Here is a 20,484-nt window from a genome sequence, read left to right on the forward strand (position 1 = left end):
AGGTCACAGGGGAATCTTTCTTCCAGGGCCCGGGTATCTCCTCTCCGTCCTTCAACACTGACCTTGGTGTCTGTGGAGATGCTGTTCTCACATTCTCCCTTCTTCACTCCCTTCTGCTGCTGTTGCCATTTAGCAACTGCACAGCAACTTCTTTCCCTTCTCAAATAAGTTATTCACAGAGGCGTTATCTCCATTGCTAATTGGCTTGGCCTATGGTCAGCTGTGAGTCCATCTTAGAATTGACTGGCATTAGCTCTATCAGCTACAGGAGAAGCTTCTAGCAGCTCTTCATTTAAAGAACCCACCTCTCTAGCCCCCTACTACCAAAACCTAGCCCAGACAAAACCACTACACATTTCCATTGTAAATACTTCAAACTATGAAGCCTAATTTACTGCAGAGAATGTGTGAAGGGACATGCAATATACTGTGCAACGTCTGTCTGCACACATCACGTTTCATTCAGTAGCATTAAAATAAAGAGTAGCTTTTTAATTATGTAGACTGACCATAACCTTTCCCTTCTATTTGAAAACATGTTACTATTGAATGCTCAGCCGTAACTTTCAGTTTCTAGCTTGCCACTGTACTGATGGAAAGTCTTTTCAGTTATACTGCATATTCAAGCTACATACTCAGATTACAGAGGAGATCATGTGTTAATAATTACATTATATGCTTCTCTGTAAATTTGAGAGTGGGAATATTTTTTGAGAGAGTACATAAAGGTCATTTGCTTAACAATATTTGTTTTTATAGTAGATTGAACAGCTTTTTTTTTGTCATTGTATTCTCAAAGCATTCTCCTGCACCTAACACAGTGTTAAGATTAGCTATTGCAAATGTGGACCAGCAATTATTTCCAAGAAGTGGCTCTTTGGAGATTTTTTAAGCTGGTGGCTAAGCTTTTGGTTTACTTCCTATTGCGTTGTATCCACATACAAATATGCAAACAAAACAGACATAAATGTGAGCAGCCTTGGCAGGTTATGAGATACACGTTTGAAGTACAATGGAAACGACAATATTTTTCTTGAACATTATGATGATATAGCAACTGCTGTGTTCTTCTGTGCAGAAGTAGCTAAATTCTCAAAGATAGTTTTTAACCAATATTTCTGTTTTGTGCACCATTCTCTGTCCAGTTAGCTTTTTTTTCTGTATAAGGTCATTAACCATGAATGCTGGAGACCTGAATAAGGAGATGACTTGATCTTGGCTTTTTAATCTGTAGGAGTTAAACATCTTTGCAGTTCTGAAATCCTCTTGATTCCAATTCCAACTTCATATGCTAAAAATCTTTGAAAATCCATTCCTAAATGATAATTTACTCCACTTTTCTGATCTATAACATAATAAAATATGAATAATAATGCCTATCTGCTTCATTGCCAAAATAATTTATTGTTTGCAGTGTGCTCTGAAAGTGTGAAACATTATTGTAATTGAGGTTTTAGTATCAAAAGAAGTTTGAGGAGCAGAAAATATATTATTTCATTCTTCCAACATTAATTTTTGGACTGTGAACAGATTTCACCATACTTGATTTGTGGTCTAGCTCTTAACAAGCATTTAGAAAATTTATTCTTTACCTTTTCTAAGTTGATACTAATACTGAATCAACCATTCTTATTTCATGCTTTTATTTATTTGCCTGAGTCTCCCATTGCTTAAATTTTCTTTTTTCTCAAAATATACATGGGATATATCTCAGGTCTGGCAAGTTATTGCTGATACCAAAATCCTTTTGTGTATGTGAGTGAATTCTTTCAAAACAATGGTGTATGTGTGAGTAGCAAACTGGAGAACTGACAAACATAATTTCCTGCCTGCTCCTTGGTTCCAGCTAAGCTATAGATGAGACATGGCTCTAAATTCAGTGGGAAGAAGGTCTGAACTTTCATCGATATCAGACTCAACATCAAATAGCACTTCACTCACTTCACTCTTATTTGTTGCTGAGTGGTCTAAAACATAACTGCAAAGTACTTTTTTAATTGTTTATCTTTAAAATTTTGCCGTTAGCACGTTACATTCAGCAGCTTTGTGAAGTGTAAAAAGTGTCACATAAGTGGATACTGTCTGGGGAAATAGGTACTTTTTTCTAATCCTAAAAAAAAATAAAAACAACAGCTTGTGAGGGTCAAACTTTTATAGTGTATGCTTCACTGAATGCAATTATTAATCATTTCCTTCGGGAAAAATATTAAATTAAGTGTTAAAGTACAGATCTAAACAGTGTTAAGTGCCCAGAGCTACTGAGTTCATAGTTTCAGCTATATTTCACTCTGAGATAATTGACCTTCCACAATGCAAATGTAGAGTTGGCACTGACTGATACAAAATGACTCATCCTGTCTCAGTATTTTATCTCCTTTCATTTATTTATTTATTTATGTGTCCATCTTCAGTTGCCATTAAGGTCTCTGTGGGTGTGCTTAGGATTCGGTCCTTAGTTTCCTCCATTTTTAGTAACCATGTGGTTTTCAGGATGATTTTCTCTAATACGACAGCTTCCTAGTAGAGATAGATGGAAATCAAGACAAATAATATGGTCAAGGCTTTTTTGTTATTTAGCAGTCCTCTAAGTGAGTTGAATTTACTGACATATAAAAGTGTGTTTGCAAGCTATGGTTAAGACGATTTTCATAGGTAAACAAACAAAATCCACAAACTGTATCAATCCAGCTCAACCACCCTCCACAAAAAAAAGAGATGGTAACATAAATCTTTTTCACTGTGCTTATGATACTGCAAAAGACCGCTAATATTCATCCTAGTGTTTTATTATTAAAGTGCTTTCTGTAATTATGTTTTAATAATATGATTGACGTCATTAATTACAGATTGTGGCTTTTCCGATGCAATATCAAATTGCGGAAGCCTTCTCAAAGTATAGTACTGATAACACCTAAACCAGAAAAGATACTGCTGGTTTACGGATCAGAAGCAGATATGAAATGCATTTACAGTAGAAAGGAAGTAAGGCTGAGGTACTCGGTAGGATCTAAACACAGTAGTGCTCATTTTTTCTACCTTAAATGTAGTGTCTTTGTGTGTGTGTATTAATCTGTGTACATAAACACATGTACATTGCTATCACTCTCTTGCTATATATATATATGTACACATGCATTTGTTTATCTTTGTCCCACTATTTTGACAAACGAAGCTTCTCTGTTCCTCTCACAATATGCTATCATGAATTTACATTATTTTGTATCACTGCCAGCATTTTGCAGTGGAAGGAGTGTTGCCCAAGAACAGTGATTTTGAAAAGCATGATTAGGAAAGAAAGGCTGCTCTGGTGGGCAAGATTATGTCCTGTGTGATCAGAGCTTACACTTTGATTGATTACTCTTTCACAAGACAGTTAACTTTAGACAAGTCAGTTGTTCTTATCTTATACAATGGCTGTGATTTGGCAAACAAATACTTCATGTAAAAAAATCCTGTTATCCCAAGTTGCAAGAAAATGGTAAAAATATCTCATTTTTCCATGCCAAATTTTGTCAAATGAAGAGCTTCATTCTAAATATTGATGTGGATTTTCTGCATATAGAAAACTCAAATCCCAGACAGAATTAAATGTATGAGATGTCATTTTTACCATCAAAAAAGCTCTCCACGATGCTTTGAAAGATAATGACTGAGGAGGGAGAGAGGTAGGAACTAGAAACAATTAAAAATCTTTGCTTCTTCTGGTTAGAGCTGATATTTCAAAACCAATTTTGACATCTAGGTCCCAGCCACCTTCATGAAAGCAAAGATTCTTATATTAGTTACACAATACAGAAAGTGGCATCTGAAGGGGCCGATCACAATTATTTATATCATCTACTGCCACATCCCCTTCCATGCAATAGCCTAGTAGGAAAAAGTGCCCAAACGCAACATAGGATATATTGTCCTGACCTCAAGTCTTAAGAGAGAGCAGAGCCTTCAACCTGTGCCTACTCTGGCTGCAGGGCTGTAAAATCTCTTTCTCTGATGTAATTGTATGATGTAGGAGAGTTCCAACAAATTACCTCCTTTAGGTTAAGGACTTGTAAACTCATTTTTCTGTATGTAAGGCCACTGAACAGATAAATAAACAGTTGTGTGTGCTGGACTGAGTTCTGCTCTCAGATAACTTACTCAAGTCTATATATAACCCAACAAAAGCTAAAGCAAACCCACTGTGTCCACACAGAATGTTCCAGTTTTGACAACTGACATTTTCACACAAAGCAATATTCTGCTGAGAGGTAACCATGAACATATACAAGCATTTTAACATTTACTGGAGGTTAAATGTGGATGGCCTCCTTGGAAGAGTCATAGAATCATGGAATAACTAGATTGGAAGGGTCTTCAAGGATTCTCTGGCCCAATCTTTCTTGGCAAAAGCACAGTCTACATGAGATGACCCAGCACTCTGTCCAGCTGAACCTGAAAAGTGTCCAGTGTCGGGGAATCAATCGCTTTCCTGGGGAGACTATTTCAGTGGATAATTGTTCTTACTGTGAAAAACTTTCCTCCTGTGTCCCCCCAGGAGTAACTTGAACCTATTATCCCTCATTTTTTCCATGTGACTCCACATAAAAAGGGAGTCTCCATCTTTTAAATACTGGAACACAGTCTACCAAAAGCCTTCTTTTCTCAAGGTCAAACAAACCCAATTCTCTCAGCCTTTCCTTACATGGCAAGATTCCCAGTCCTTTGATCATCTTTGTAGCCCTTCTCTGGACCCTTTCCAGCCGGTCCATGCCTTTTTTTATGTAACAGGGACAAAAACTGAACACGATATTCCAGATGGGGCCTAACAAGCACTCAAGAAACACTTTATCTGTACTGGTGATGTCCTTGATGCAAACAAGTATCTTGTTGGCTTTCTTAACCACAGCAGCACATAATTCACTCATATTGAGCTTGTTGTCCACAAAGATGTCTTCTCTAAACTTTTAACTTGCTTTTGTTCCCCAGCTACTGATACAGCTTTGAGTTTTCTTTAAGGCTGATATAAACCTTTGGTAACTTACTGTATATATAATACAAAAACATTCTTACAGTTGTGAACATTGTTCAGCAAAACATTAACCATGTTTTAGGTGAACGTTAACCTTCCTTTAGATTTACAGATATTTTCAGCTGACTGTTTCTGTTAGGGCAAAGTTGGAACTGTGCACCACTTAACATCTGTCAAAAATTGTTTATCACATAGCAAAGCTATCCTATACGTTACTAAGTGATGCTATGAAGCATCAGTAAAACCATAATCCATCATTTCAACACATGCTGAGGATTCCAGAAGTTTATCTTCTACCATCGATGCTGTGCATTGTTCAGAGAGTGGAACAGATGTATTTTCATGAATACTAGTTTCAGTTGTAGGTTCATGGTAACTGTTTTCTTCTGGGTTTGGCAAACATTCATTTCAACATTAATACTGCTTCTTGATTTACACCTGCTCTCATTCTCTTTCCTGCAATTTTGCAGAACACACAGTTCCTGAGGAAATAGCAGAGCAAGTTCTGAGTGTTGGAGCACGTAGCTGTTTTTGAATGCATTACTCCAAAATCTTCACTCCTTGAGGGAATGATTAAGTGGAAACTGCACAGCATGGACCCCATACCTGGAATCTCTTCTCCTCAACTTGTTTTAGCTTCTGGAGTGAATCTGTTTAATTTTTTTCTACTTTATTTCATGTTAAGCCAATCAAAAGATGTTTATTGTTCTTTGAGGATCTGTCAGAATCTGTCTGATCAAAAATACTGAGCTTCTATCTATTTAAGTTGCACTTCTAAAAAATATAAGTACTACATTTGTTATATTGTGTATTTGGAGAGTTCATAGAGAAAGTTAGTCCTATTTAAACTTACTCACACACCTCACCTTGAGTTCAGACTCTGTCCTTGCCTTGAAAGACCCTCAAAGTTTTGCCCTAAGCTATGTCTCTAAGCTTATTCCCTATTACAATCCTCCTCTTTATGCCACTAACACCTGTCTCAGTGCTTCATTTGTCCCTGATCACTTTCTCCAGGGTTTTTTCCATATCTGTACATTCCAGCTTGCACTTCTTTGCCAAGTCACAATCCTACTTTCATTAAAGTCCATTAGAATCATAGAATAAAAAAATACAATTCTTTCATTGGATTTAAAGTGAATATGGAAATAATAAAATTAAAAGCCCAACCATATCCTGGTCTGCAATGGTAAGTTAGCGTCCTATTTCTTTGAGTCAAAACTGCTTGGCAAAAACGTGACCAGGCAGATTCAGCTGCAGGACTTGGGAGATGATACTTCTCACCACAACCAATTAGAGCACATTTATTTTAAATATGCTGTATTGCTTAGTCAGTATCACAACAGTAATTTCAGTATTCATTTAAATGTTTTACATGGCTGTCTTTTAATATTATTTCCATGACCCATACATAAAGGTATCAGTGCAGTCTGATGAAATTACTATTCAATGAGAACAGTAATTCTCATCTATCTTTAGCAATGGCTCATTAATACAGCACTAATTAGGGCTAGATTGTGCCATGAGGAAAGTTGACAAAGCAGTAAAAATTCCTTCTAGAAAATAAAGAGTTTTTTTGTGGCCTTAAGGTTACTGTTCCTTGAAAAGAGACTAGCAAAGTTCAGTTCTCATTTGTGCTTCCCTCTTGATCCGGGAATCAGCTGTCTCTTTTCCTTTCACTGGAGTTGCTGGCTCTGTTTCTGCACCATATAAGGTTGCCAGTGCTCATCCACCAAGAATCTAAACATCTTCCAACAGTACCTGGTGTGGCTAATGTCTGTCCTATGCGGTCTGGTGTCTGCTCGTGGCTCTGGAGAGTGTGATGCAGTTCCCTGTCTCCATTTGTCTGAATTATTCCTAAAATATAAGCTTCAAAGGCGGAAAAAAAAAAAAGAAGCAGAAACATCCTCTGCCCACAGCTTGACTAGCTGCAGAATTTCAGATTTTTGCTTGAGGTTGAATGTGGTCTGTGTTCAGTCCTTGTCCTTTTCTACTCATTGGAAAAGACCAGCAGTGATGACCCAGAAAAAGCAGCTGCATTCTTACCCCAGCCCTACCAAAACAGGTAGAGTGTGTTCCACCCACTGCAAATGCAATTCAGGCACATTGCGGGGCTCACAACCTAGTCTTTAAATGTTTGATTTGTTTGTTAATTATTTACTTACAAAAGTATCATGGCATTTAAAAACATGCTTCACTGAAAATCTGTCCTAAACTTTTTTCAGTCTGAGATGCAAAAGTGGAGGCATAATGCATAACTTTTAAAAGATTAAAAACTTTCGTTGGATTTCACTCAGGAAGACCCCCTCCTTTGCCTTTTAATACTGCAAAGTTCATTTTTACTACACAGAAAAAGCACTGCATCAGAAAGTTTGTTTCCTAATCCCTTGACAAGCCTCTTAATTTTTTCTCCACTGTTCTAGAAAACAGATTACAAAAAAAAATCTTAAACAGTCTTAACTGCTAAACTTAGTGCTGTCAGACAGTGCAAGATCAGAGCTATGTGTTGTACTCTGGACCTGGAACTGCTGCCAAAGATCTAACCAACTCTCTGTTTAACAAAACTGAAAGATTCAAGGTGAAAGTTGTTTTTCTGTTTACTTTTATTAGTCTAATGAGCATTAAATCTTTCACTATGAAGTTTTGTTTTAGGAGAAAATATTTGGTTTAAATCTTGAAAAATACTTTTTAATCTTTAAAAAAAGAAAAACCTACATTCACTTTACTAGATTTATATGGCATATGTTAACTTTCAGACATATGCAGGAAAGTCAGGGTCACCTAGATCAGGTCGCATAGGAACATGTCCACGCAGCTCTTGAAGACCTCCAAGGAAGGAGACTCTGCAACCCCTCTGGGCAGCCTGTGCCAGGGCTCTGTCATCCTCACAGTAAAATAGTTTTTTCTTATATTTAAGTGGAACTTTTTGTGTTCCAACTTCATCCCATTACCCCCTGACTTGTTGCTAGTTACTATAGAAAGAAGGGATGTCCCAACCTCCTGACACCCACCATTTAGATATTTGTAAATGTTAATAAGATCCTCTCTCAGTCTCCTCCAGACTAAACAGCCCCAGTTCCCACAGCCTTTCCTTGTATGAAAGATGTTCCAGTCCCCTGATCATGTTGGTGTCCCTGCGCTGGACTGTCTCCAGAAGTTCTCTGTCCCTCTTGAGCTGAGGAGCCCAAAACTGGACACAGTACTCCAGATGAGGCCTCACCAGGGCAGAGTACAGGGGGAGCAGAACCTCCCTTGACCTGCTGGCCACACTCTTCTTGATACATCCCAGGATGCCATTGGCCTTCTTGGCCATGAGGGCACATTGCTGGCTCATGGTTAGTTTATTATCAATCAGGACTCCCAAGTCTATCTGCAGAGCTCTTCAGCAGTTGGACCCACAGCCTGTACTGGTGCATGTAGCAGGGAGTACTTGTACCAGGGAGCACAGGAACGGACGCAACACTTCAGATGTGGCCTCTGTGGTGCTGAGGAGGAGGAAAGGATCACAACCTTGACCTGAGGGAAATGTGATGCTCTTCCTGATGCAGCCTTGGAGAGGCTGTTGGCCCTTATTTCTGCAAGAGGACACTACTGGTTCATGGGCTATTTTCTGTGCAAAAGAGTACCTCAGCCACTCAGCCCCCAGTCTCTAACAGTACACTCTATTATTCCTTCTCTAAATGTCTGTTTCTCTAGATTACTGACATCCTTCTGAATGACAGCATAACCGTGGGGTTCATCATCCACTTCCCTCAGTTTTGTATCATCTTCAGACTTACTGCAGTCTACTCTGTGGTCAAAGTAACCAGTGTAGATGTTAAAATGGGCAGAGAGGAACTTCGTGAAGTTCAACAAGTGCAGAATCCTGCACCTCAGGAGAAACAACCCCATGCACCAGTACAGGCTGGGGATTGACCTACTGGAGAGCAGCTCTGAGCACAGAGACCCAGGAGTCCCGGTAAACTATAAATTAAGCATGAGCCAGCAATGTGCCCTCATGGCCAAGAAGAAAAAATGGCATTCTGATGTTTATTAAGAGTGTGTCCAGCAGGTAAAGAGAAGTTACCATACCCATCTACTCTGTCCTGGTGAGGCCTTATCTAGAGCTCTGTGTCTAGTTCTGGGCTCCCAAGCTCAAGAGGGACAGGGAACTTCTCGAGAGAGTCCAGCACAGGGCTACCAAGATGATCAGAGCACTGGAACATCTTTCGTATGAGGAAAAGGCTATGGGAACTTGGGGCTTTTTAGCCTAGAGAGTACTAAGGGGGGACCTCATTAAGACTTATAAGTACCTAAAGGATGGATGTCAGGAGCATAGGGCAACATTTTTCTTTAGTCTCCAGTATCAGGTCAAGGGGTAATGAGAATAAGCTGGAACATAAAAATTTCCACTTAAATACAGGAAAAACTTATTTCCCATGAGAGTGAGGGAGCCCTGGCACAAGCTGCCCAGGGAGGGTGTGGAGTCTCTTTCTCTGGAGATTTTTAAAACCCACCTGGTTCCTGTGTGACCTGATTGAGGTGAAACTGCATTAGCAGGGTTTTGTAATAGATGATCTCTAGAGATCCTTTCCAATCCCAACTATTCGATGATTCTGTGATCACACACCATGTGGGCAGACCATATGCACCAAGCCAGTCATCTCATTGCAGAAGGCTTTCTGGCTGGTTGTGAATGCTTCACAAATCAATGCTGACAAGTCCCAATCACCTTCTTGTCTTTCATATGTTTAGAAACAGTTTTCAAATTTACTGCATCACCTTTGCAGGGATCAAAGTGAGACTAATTGGCCTGTAGATCTGCCAATCCTCAGTCCTGCCCTTGCTAAAGAAAGAGGTGGCATTTGCTACTTTCCAGTCCTCAGAAACCTCCAGTGTTTGCCATGACCTTTCAAAAATTATGGAGAATAGTCCCAAAAGAACACCAATCAGCCCCGTCATCACTCCTGGCTGCATCTCACTGCGCTGTATGGATTTTACTTTGCTTAAATATTCCCTGATCAGATCCTCCACTGAAAGTAAGTCTTTGCTGCCGACTGCCCTTTTGTTTACTGGGACCTGGGATTCCTGAAGTGTCATTATACCAGTACAGACTGAGTCAAAAGAAGGCCTTGAAGTGTTGACGTTTTCCATGTCTTTTGTCAGCCTGCCCCATTCAGCAGCAGGGCCATGTTTTCCCTGGTCTTCTTTTTGCAGCTCGTGTATCTACCTGTGGATGCCTTGTGATGCCAGCTGAATTTTCTCCTTTATATTTCTCTTTTTCTTTATCTAAAAATCCCCAAACATGAAAAAAAGTAATATGTATGAAATAATATAGAAAATGCTGTACTGAACCTTGTCACAGCTCTTTTACACATGATCTAGTATTATTGCACTGACTTTACTGTGTATAATCAGTAATATCTGATAAAATGTAGTTATAGGACCAGCTATAACTTAGCACTGTATACAAAAAACCTCAAATATATGTAGACAGAATGCTGGAATTCCCAAAGTTGTTTTTAAGTTGTTATCCTACTCAGACCATTTCTCCTTTCTATTACTTTGAATAAAAACGTGGTTTATTGTACTGTAAAAATATGATTTGACTTACTATTCTTTAGGATCCCAGTCACCAAGAGTCCTACAAACCTTTTAAGGTAAGTTTGTGGACTCAAGTATACCCTTTTGTCTGCTTGACCAGTATAGTTTAAGCAAGCGAATCACACATTTTGTTCTCTCCTCTGAAATGTAAGATTCTTGTTAGAGACATTATGAATTTCATCTCAGTCATAGCTTTCACAGTTGGTACCGCTCTCCAGTGTCTGCAGTCAACTTTGCCCATGCCCATAATTCTTTATTCCATTTATGTATTTCTCATCTTTGGTTTGTTATCTTTTTCCTATATTTTCTACTCAGTGTGTTCTCTCTCTCTTTTCATCACTACCTTTTTTCTCTTCTTTTTCTGTAGTGACTCTTGATTTTCAGAGATGGTACAATTTTTTAATAGACAGGGCTCAGCTCAAATGCACAAACTTTCACTATAAAAAGTGGCTAGGGAGATGAACAACATAGGATTTCAACAGAAATATTTACATTTCTATACATTTAAAGCAGTTTTCTTAGCAAATGCTTTATATGCACAACCATCAGTAGCCTGATTTCCAAAAAATCCACTGATATTCTACTTTATTATAGCTGCCTTGAAATCAAGGGAAGGAGGCTGTTGGGCAGCTCTTGTGTGTTACTATTTCTTAGAGTTTACTGTGCTAACAGAGACTTTTTCTGTGAAGCATAATGGCGTCAATTCAGATGCAATTTCAGCTGGAAATTTGTCCTGATGGAGAGTAGTTTTACTGGCAAATGGGAATTTTCTGTCTTTTCGGTCCTTTTGGTTCTGAAGTTGTTTACAACACATGCACACCTTCCCCCCACACACACCCCCCCAGTGAGGAAAACTTATTTTCTCTGTGATTCACTAAACTACTGCAATGAATTACATTTTACTAAAGTTCAATGAAGTAGGATAGCGGTCTTTTCTCACCTGCTGCCTTATATATTGTGTTGTGCCTTATACAACTACATTGATTGTTAGTGTTTTGTATTATACTCAGTTTACAACTCATTTTGCACAGAAGTGCAAGAAATGAAATATTAAGCTCTGTGTCCAGGTTATTTGTTCCCAGAAGATGACAGATTGTTCAGAAGATTTTCAGGAATTAGATAGTAGAATAGAAATAATTGTATCATCTTTCCTAGAACAGCCGAACTTGCAGTTACAAGGCTAAGAAGTTAGGCTCTGACTTGTGAGCTGGTGTAAATCATCAGAAATCCTCCTCAGTCAAAGCTATGCTGAAGTAAGAGTCATCTTTCTTACTAGGTGCCAGGACAATAATGAATTGCTACATCAGATTGCACTATTTCAAAGATTTTTTTTCTTAAAATATCAGTTGCGTGAAGAGTTTCAACAGCATTTGCACTTACCAGTACCTTTGAAAAGTCACTATCAAGGTGATGTGCCAAACCAGGCTATAACAACCCATTTATAAATTAACTCGAATACATAGAATGTGCCAGAACAAAATAAATTAAGTCAATACGTTTTCACCTTGACATAATACCACAGGAAATAAATAAAACAAAGTTAATCTTAAAATGAATTCAGCCCAGCCTACCGATTAATCAAGTGTGGCATCAAATAGGCTTTTGGCCTCACACAGGGTGTCCTGTTTCTTACCTAATTCTAAAAATAAATTTCCAATCACATGCCTTCAATAGCCAACAAGTGGATTAAAGGCAGATCCTCAAATTTGTATCTAAATTCAAAGGCAAGTCTCAATCTGGAAGAAAGCCCAAGGTACCTGAGGGTTCTTCTCTGTACTCATTTTTCATCTTTGTACTCCCCTGTTTCCATCACCTCAAATCCTTTCTTCTCTTTGTTCATTAACTGCTTCATTCCCCTGGTCTATGCCTGTGTAAAGATTCAGAGACAGACCCATATTTTATTGTAAAAGCAAAAAATCTTACCTTGTTTCCAAGTTACCCACCTTCTGAAAATCAGAATCCGTCCTTGTTGTCTCTTCTATCCTACTGCATACTTCAACTCCCTTAAAGCAAAATCCAACTTCATATCAATTTTTTCAACCTTTCTGGTACCCTTTCTGTCACATCCTTTTTGCTCCTTTATCTCATCTCCTTGTGAGTACCTAAAACTTCAGCTTGAACTTGTTACTGCCCAGGGTGATAGCTGAGCATTTTCTATGAAGGGCAACAGCATCAAGAGGAAGGAGTAAGGTCAGAGGCCCAGGAGTCAACAGGTGATGATGCTTAAGCCATCAAAACATAGCCATCCCAGCCATACAGTAGTGAAAACAGTGAGCAGACTGCAAACTGGAAATACAAGGAACAAGGTCATTGTAGATTGGAAGAAATTTTCAAGAGTGAGAAAACTGCATGTATTCATAAAAGAATACATTTTTCAAGACTGAAACACATTCTCCTAAGGTAATACCTTACTAATTTTCCAGTCATTAGGACTGTGACTTTCTATACATTAACTCATTCACTTCCATAGCACCTAATTTTTTAATGTCTAGTAGAAGATGGTATTTTTACAGGAAAGCGAAATATTTATATTTAGTGAAGATCAAGCAGAACATTTAGTGAAGATCAAGCAGAGAAAAACTTTGAACCTGGAAATACTCTCCCATATAGCGGGCAGGTGTAGTAGTATTTCATCATTAAGATACAGGTGTACCACTGCGTCTTATTTGCTTGTTTTGCTAGAGTAAAGAAAGATCCTTGATTTAAGAGCCTGTTTTCAATATCAACAAAAGAAAAAAAGTGAAATAATTAATAAATGTTATTCAAAGCTCATCCTTTTATTTTTGGTTCAATGCTAGGCCTAGAAGACCTGCCATCCTTATTCAGCATTTCATCTTCAGCTGAATTTTATGACAGAAATAAGAAAATAAGCTGTTTAAACCACAACCCTAAAATGACTAACATCAGTCTCATCTAATGCCTTACGACTTTATTTTTATAGCTAAAACTCCTAACCCTTCCATTTTTCAATTTACCAAGACATTTACAGAATGCCACAGAATCCAGAAGTCTTTCCAGATGGCCATCTAAAGAGAAATATAGAAAGGTAACACTATTTCTAGAAGTACTGTCACAGCATGCAACCTTTTTCAATTATTATTCATATACCAAGATTCTAAAGAGGGCTTTGACCATTGACCAAAATTGGAAAGGAAAAATGCAGGCCTTCTGTGTGCATTCAAAAAGAAATAAACTCTACCCAGAAACAATTATCTCTACATAGTGATTGCACAAACACATTTTTTATTTATAAAAATGTTCTATCCTTGACTCTTTGGAGTGCTGTAGAAATGCTTGGAAGAAAAATATTGGAAAGAGGCCAGATAAAAAACAAAAATGTCCATCAGAAGTAGAGCAAACAAGAATGTTACACTCTAAACTAACACTGCCCTTCAATTCAAAAATTGAATTTGCAACTAGGAGTTCAGTTCTGCTTTACGAGCCTGTTTAGATTTTTGGTTTCTTTAACAACAAGCTGTCACATGTTCTAATAAAATGAAAATTCTCAAGACCAGATTATATTAAAAAAGTTTATATCAACTTTTTCTTGTCATTAAAGGTAAACTGAGTATAAATACATTAGGAGTTGAGGACAAATTATCCAGGAATTCTGGGTAGGAAATAAACACTCTTTAGGAAGTCCTTGCTTGGATGCATAGGGATTGTTTGTTCATTTTTTCACTATCTGAGAATGAAAGTGAGAAAAAAAGAGGGATGTAGGCAGCTTTCTCTACCCTAGTAGCAAACTTACACTCAGTGTTGTGTAAATCTTCAGAATCGTTAAATTACACTGCCTCTACTTTTTCTTCCATTGCTGGTAGCTTACCTGGTACTTCAGCCATTGCATAAGCCCCTGCAGGTAAGCCTCACTGTTCAGAGCATTTCTTCAGAAACATATTTCTAACAAGCATTGGCCTGACTAACTCAGAGACTGCTCATGAGTTTGTCCTTTAGAAAAAGAGGGTGAAATTAGGGAACAGTTTTCTCTGCTGTGGAGGTTTTGAATTAGCTTGGGCAAATCTCTATTTAGTTTTTTATAAGGAAATTAGATCATGTAGGATCTATCTACAAATAGGGATGTAGATGTTTCAGTCTAAATTGTTAAAGGTATTATACACGATTCTGCATTACGTAGCCAGCCTTCAGGAGTATTTGGCATGCCCTGCTCAGCACCATGTGGCCTCACTCTCATCTTTCTTTGCCGTGAAGTTCTGAGCCCAGAAAATACTGTGAGCTAAGAGCCAGGAACTACAGCCTGCTGGAAACCCATGACACAGAAAACACCTTCAGCTGGGTATAATTAAATGCAAGTGAAAATGGTGGAGAGGGAATATGTGGAGCCAGGTCAGCTCAGCAATGCCTGCATCCTCTCAATATTTTTGACTGTGAGTTTTGTTTTGCATAACCATCATCTTAGCACCTAGAGGAAAGATTCCCTTCCTATATTTAAAAACCTGTAGTGGGAAGAATAAATCTAAGCTCTAACTTAAAATTAAAAAAAAAAAATCAAAAGGGAGAGGATATACAGAGAAAAGGCAGGAAATTGAAACATAACACTGCAGTGAATCAATCCAGCTGATTTTTAAAGTGAGTGTGCAAAAACCAAGGTAAGTGTCACTGCTGAGAAGGTGGCTTTTCTAGCTGCCTCATCCTGTGAGACCAGCAAAAGTGCTACCTGCCCTTCTGCATTAGCAGGGAAACGTCAGCATTTACATCAGGGGAGCAACAGAGGGGTTGTGTAGTTTCCTTCCTTGGAGGTCTTCAAGACCCACCTGGACATGTTCCTGTGCGACCTGATCTAGGTTGACCTGCTCCTGCAGGGGGATTGAACTAGATAATCTCTAAAAGTCCCTTCCAACCCCTACCATTCTATGATTCTATGATCCTCATAATGCTATATTTCTAGTATTAACATTAAGCATTGATTTTTGAAACAATGAAGAATCTCAGGGCTGACACACAAAACATGAATGAAATTGCAAATCTGTGTACTTTATTACAATAATTACAGTTTTAGAATTCAGCACAATAGTGTGCTGAAATCATCCAGTCACCTAACATCCAAATAGAATGCTAAACACAAACAAAAAAAGCCAAGTCAAAGTAAAAGAAAGATCATAGTGTAAAGCCAAATTACCTAAGCATTAGCTATTCCTTTAACCTCTTTAACAGCTCTAAAATCAGTTGTCTTTCCCTTTTCATAACTGTTCTGTTCATAACAAAACAAAAACCACAGGAGGCTTCTAAACAGATTAATGAGTCAGTGTCTCCCTGACATTGTCAAGATCAAATCAAGTTTCAGGCTTTTATGTCCATAGCAATCTTGAAGTAAATCTTCACGTGTCTCAAAATAGAAATTGTGACAGGAGTTTCCATCAAAGCAACATCCATACAAGATGACACAGATTTGTCAATAGAAATGGTATGTGATTCACGGTACACAAATCAGTACGTGATTTATGCCTGTAACTCATTTGAAGTTTTGATTTTCAGCCCTTACCCCAGAATTATTGAAAAAAAGAGAAATGTAAGTGAGCTTAGTGATACACAATTTCATGACATACTTAAGCCTTTAGCTTCAGATTTTAGCTTGAAATTCGTGTCAGTTAAGATCATAGATTTTACTATAGATATTTTAGTTAAATCATAGAATCATAGAACAGTAGGGACTGGAAGGGACCTTTAGAGATCATCTAGTCCAACCCCCCTGCAGAAGCAGGTTCACCTAGATCATGGAAGTTTTCTGTCACTGAAGAAGGGAAAAAGCATCTTTCGAGGGTGCATTTCCTTTTATTACCCTCTATCTTTGTCTCTTTCTTGATAAGAAAGGGAGTATAGATGTCTGAAGTTTATGGAGTAACTGACTTTAAGATTATTAAAATATGAAGGCAGTAAAAGAAAGCAAAATGAATAAATGGTCAATTTAAATGTAGATTGTTTTAATTTTATTTCAGTGTTCTGAAAATAAAAAGAAAAACCCAAACAAGATTAAGAATGTGAGAATCAGAGACTGGTGGAGGCAAGAATTCATTTGTTTTGTAATGCACATAGTATCACTACTTTACCCTAACATGAAAATGACTACTTTAAGTGTTGTGAAACAAATTTCAGTTCAGATTTCTATTTCAAAAAGTTTGGATCCATGAAAAGGGTGTAGTGCGTGATACAGATGATTTTCAGATTTTCTCTGAGTCTTGTGAAATACAGATATTGTCTATCTTGATTTTCTATTGCGATGTAAATGCAAGAATGAAGGGTCCAGAATTTGAACACACCTTGTTGTTTTGCTCATAAGTCGTATTTCTTCTGCTCAATAAAACACAGTGCACAAACCCACATGTTAGAATTGCCTAAAGGTTTCTAGATTGAGAACAGCACAATTAATTCTGCGCTACACAAGCAGATAATTAATCTGACTTGAACTTCAAGGCCAGCTAACTCGCTACCTTTTGTGCTGCAGACACTGCCATCGCTTACCAGATTCAAGCATGGTGCCCTGATAAGCTGTGTGGACCTACATTCTTGTATAGGGTTCATCCAAGTAGTCCTAACATGGCAGTGACTTTTGCAGTTAAGACATGCAAGTAAATTTAGAAATGCAAGAAAACTTAACTCCCATCCTGAACTAGGTATCTACACGGGATTGAAATTCATAGCCTGGTAACTATCACATTGATATATAAAAGTCTGTGATCCTTTTTGAGCATGGGTGATTAAATTGCTATCTCCTTTTAAAAGATCAGAGCATAAAGGAAATGGAGACAGCCTTTATGCATTTGCCTAATATTCTGGGTCTACTCATCCATAGAATAAGGCTTGGACTCTTAGGCTCAAGAATTTTCCCATCCATTATTTCTGGCTTCAGAAAGAAATAAGAGATCCTTTGGCACAGCAGAATACAGTATTTCTAAAGCTAAGGAGAGAGTGAATGCCAGGAATGTCCATCTTTTGAGACATTATCTTATATCTTCTGCTGTTATGTACAGTGAAATCCAAACCAAATGTACTTCTTCCCAGACAACTCATTTTTTCCGCTTTCAATGACTGGTGTTAGCTGATTGATATTTTGATAAACATGTGAACATTTTAATAAATCTGGTATATTAAAAAATTTTTAGAGACTGGCAGGGTGGTATAATCATAGTTGTAATATTACATTTCTCTGCAGTAAATGGTTCGTGTCTTCCACTTTAATCTGTGCAGAAAATTTATGTCAGTTTAAGTGAACAGCTCATTTGTAGCTGAAAATAAAATAAAGCTGAAATAAATGGCTAGTAAATTATAACAGTCACTTACAGAAAGTATGACAGATTGTTCTACATGGAAATGTATTCTTCCAGTAATATTCAGAAAGTTAGCACCATAGGTTACCAGGACTAAAGCAAAGTTAAGTCAGCTCTGTTTCGTTTTAAAGTCTATCACTGGTGGAGTAATAGAGGTGCATGATATAAATGTAGACTGGGGCATCTGCTGGTAGTCCTATGTCTGGCTAAAGAGCTCCTGTTGGGATCTCTCTGCATTTTGTAGAACTTGTCATGGTTTAGGCTCATCCAGGGACAAAAGACCATGGTTAGACCTAAGTACCACAGACTTAACAATTCCCTAAGGACAAGGAGAGCTTAATTGCCCCTTGTGGTCCCAGACAAAACAGACCAGGCTACTCAGTTTGGGAAAGAAAACAGAAAATTATTTAATGCAACATCAACCAAAATATAACCATAAAACCCCAAAACATAACAAACATAAAACAACAGAGAGTGGTACAATGATGACGAGCACAACCAGCCCTTTAAGATCACCTTCTCCCCACCCCTCCCCTCTTCCTGGGCTCAGAGCCCTGATCCCAGTGTCTTTATCTCTTCCCCCGCTGAACAGCTTGGAGGGGGGACAGGACAGGAAATGGGAGTTTCAGTCAGTCTTTTCCAGATGGCTTCTGCCATTTGTCTCTCCTCGGGTCAGGTGGGCTCCTTGCCAGTCCTGCCTGTTCCAACACAGGGTCCCTCACACACCCAGCAACCCTGCATGGGCCACTCTGACGTGCATTCATCCCAAGGGCTACAGCTCCTTTCTGCCTCTCGTGTGGGTCTGCTCTGCGATGCACAGGCTCTTCAGCATGGCTTGTGCCATGGCTGCCTCCTCACACAGTCTTCTGCCCATCTGGGTGCACTCACAAGGAGCTGCTGGTGGCTCTCAGTCCTGCCATGGCCCTCCATAGGTTGCAGGGGTACAACTTGCATTCTCGCCACAGGTTGCAGAGGGGTCTTTGGTCCTGTGCTCCTCCTTCCTTCCTCCTTCTCTGACTGTGGGGCCCGCATGGTCGCCTCCATCTTGTACCACTCCTACAACTTCTCCCAAGCACTTCAAATTCCCTTCCTTAAATAGTGAATTGCAGAGGCACCAGACTGGCCCAGCTGGGCTGGAGTTGGGTCTGAATCCAAGAGCTGGGTGGAAGTCTGAGGAGTCTTTACCAGGTCCTCTGGTTGTGTAAACATGGACTCAAAATAGATCTGAAGATCACTTGCAGTGAAATCTAATTAATATCCAGGGTATTGACACTTGTAGTTCTAAGTTTAGAATTGTTCTGAAAATTCTGATTTAATAGCTATACCAAGGCAGAATTTCGAAGTACTTATAAAAACACATACATCTCTGTGGACACCTAAAGGTCTCTAACAGTCTGTAAAAAATGAGTAGCCAGGTATACTGTTGATCACTAATCTACTATTTGTTCTTTTTTTCTCCAACAGTTTTTATTCTCCCACAGAATTTATTCCTCCTTCTATCTCACTGTTACATTCTAATCAGGTGTAAATTCCTGGAAAATATGATCCTATTAGACTCTTTAGCAAAACTCAGTTGATGTTTGTGGATCAGGATTTTGTGCTAAGGAACATGCAGAGCTATGATTTTGCATGAAAAAGAAGTGTGGAGTTGAACTGTAGAACAATATCATCCACTGGATGATTTGCACATTTCTTCACAACCTAGAAGCTAACAATACTGTGTCAAATACATGATAAATTAAAATTAACAAACATGTAATTTATTAGTACCTTGGAAAAATAGATTAAAAAACAACTTTTTTATTAGTGAAAGAACTAAGATACCAAATGATGCATAACCATGTCAAACATCTGGTCTAGTAATCTAATTCAGTCCTGCTTTTCAAATAATGGTTATGTATACTTTCATCTTAAATGTAATACTTCTGTACCTGAGAGCTGTGGATATAATTTTTGAATGTGAACCAATGTATCTATTTCAGACTGAAACTACAACTTGAAGAAAGAAATTTTCCTATAATGAATTAGCAACTCTGCAGAGTTAATAATTCATTAAATGTGCAATTATATATTCAGTGCTGCTGTTTTCCATTTCTATAACTATTTTTACACATAGAATGACAGAAAACATTATACTGTTAACTAAACTAGCTATGAACTGGACACTCAAAAGTGAATTGCAAGAACAAATTTCTGTTTCTGAAGGCTACTTCATAGACGAAAAGTCGTAGAAATAGTGCAAGAGCTGATGTTTTAGGATTTTCTAATACCTTAAGTTATGATCTCTGATTAAAATTCTGGGTTTTATTCATAATATATCTTTCTCTCCTGTGTATATTTTCCTATGTCTAATTCAAAGTTAATTCTCATACCAGTCACCCCCTCAGTGAATACATTAATAGATGTCCTGGTTTAGGCCCATTTAAGAACAAAAGACCATGATCAGTACCAAGGGCCTTTCGAACATCCTAAGAACAGAGAGGGCTCACTCGCCACTTATGGTCAGAGGCAAAGCAGACAAAACTGCTCAACTTGGGAAGAAAATTAGTTTAATCCACCACCAACCAATACCATAAAAAACCCCAAAACAACACAGGGTGCTATCATCACAAA

General features: G+C 38.2%; 1 protein-coding gene across 1 annotated transcript in view; it reads left to right on the top strand.

The window, feature by feature from the left end:
* KCND2 (potassium voltage-gated channel subfamily D member 2) overlaps window positions 1-20,484 on the top strand; it is a 286,604-nt gene that overhangs the window by 66,633 nt on the left and 199,487 nt on the right. The gene's annotated exons all lie outside the window — the stretch shown is intronic.

The sequence above is a fragment of the Colius striatus genome, chromosome 1 (genome assembly GCF_028858725.1).
Source record: "Colius striatus isolate bColStr4 chromosome 1, bColStr4.1.hap1, whole genome shotgun sequence".
In the NCBI taxonomy this organism is placed as follows: domain Eukaryota; kingdom Metazoa; phylum Chordata; class Aves; order Coliiformes; family Coliidae; genus Colius; species Colius striatus.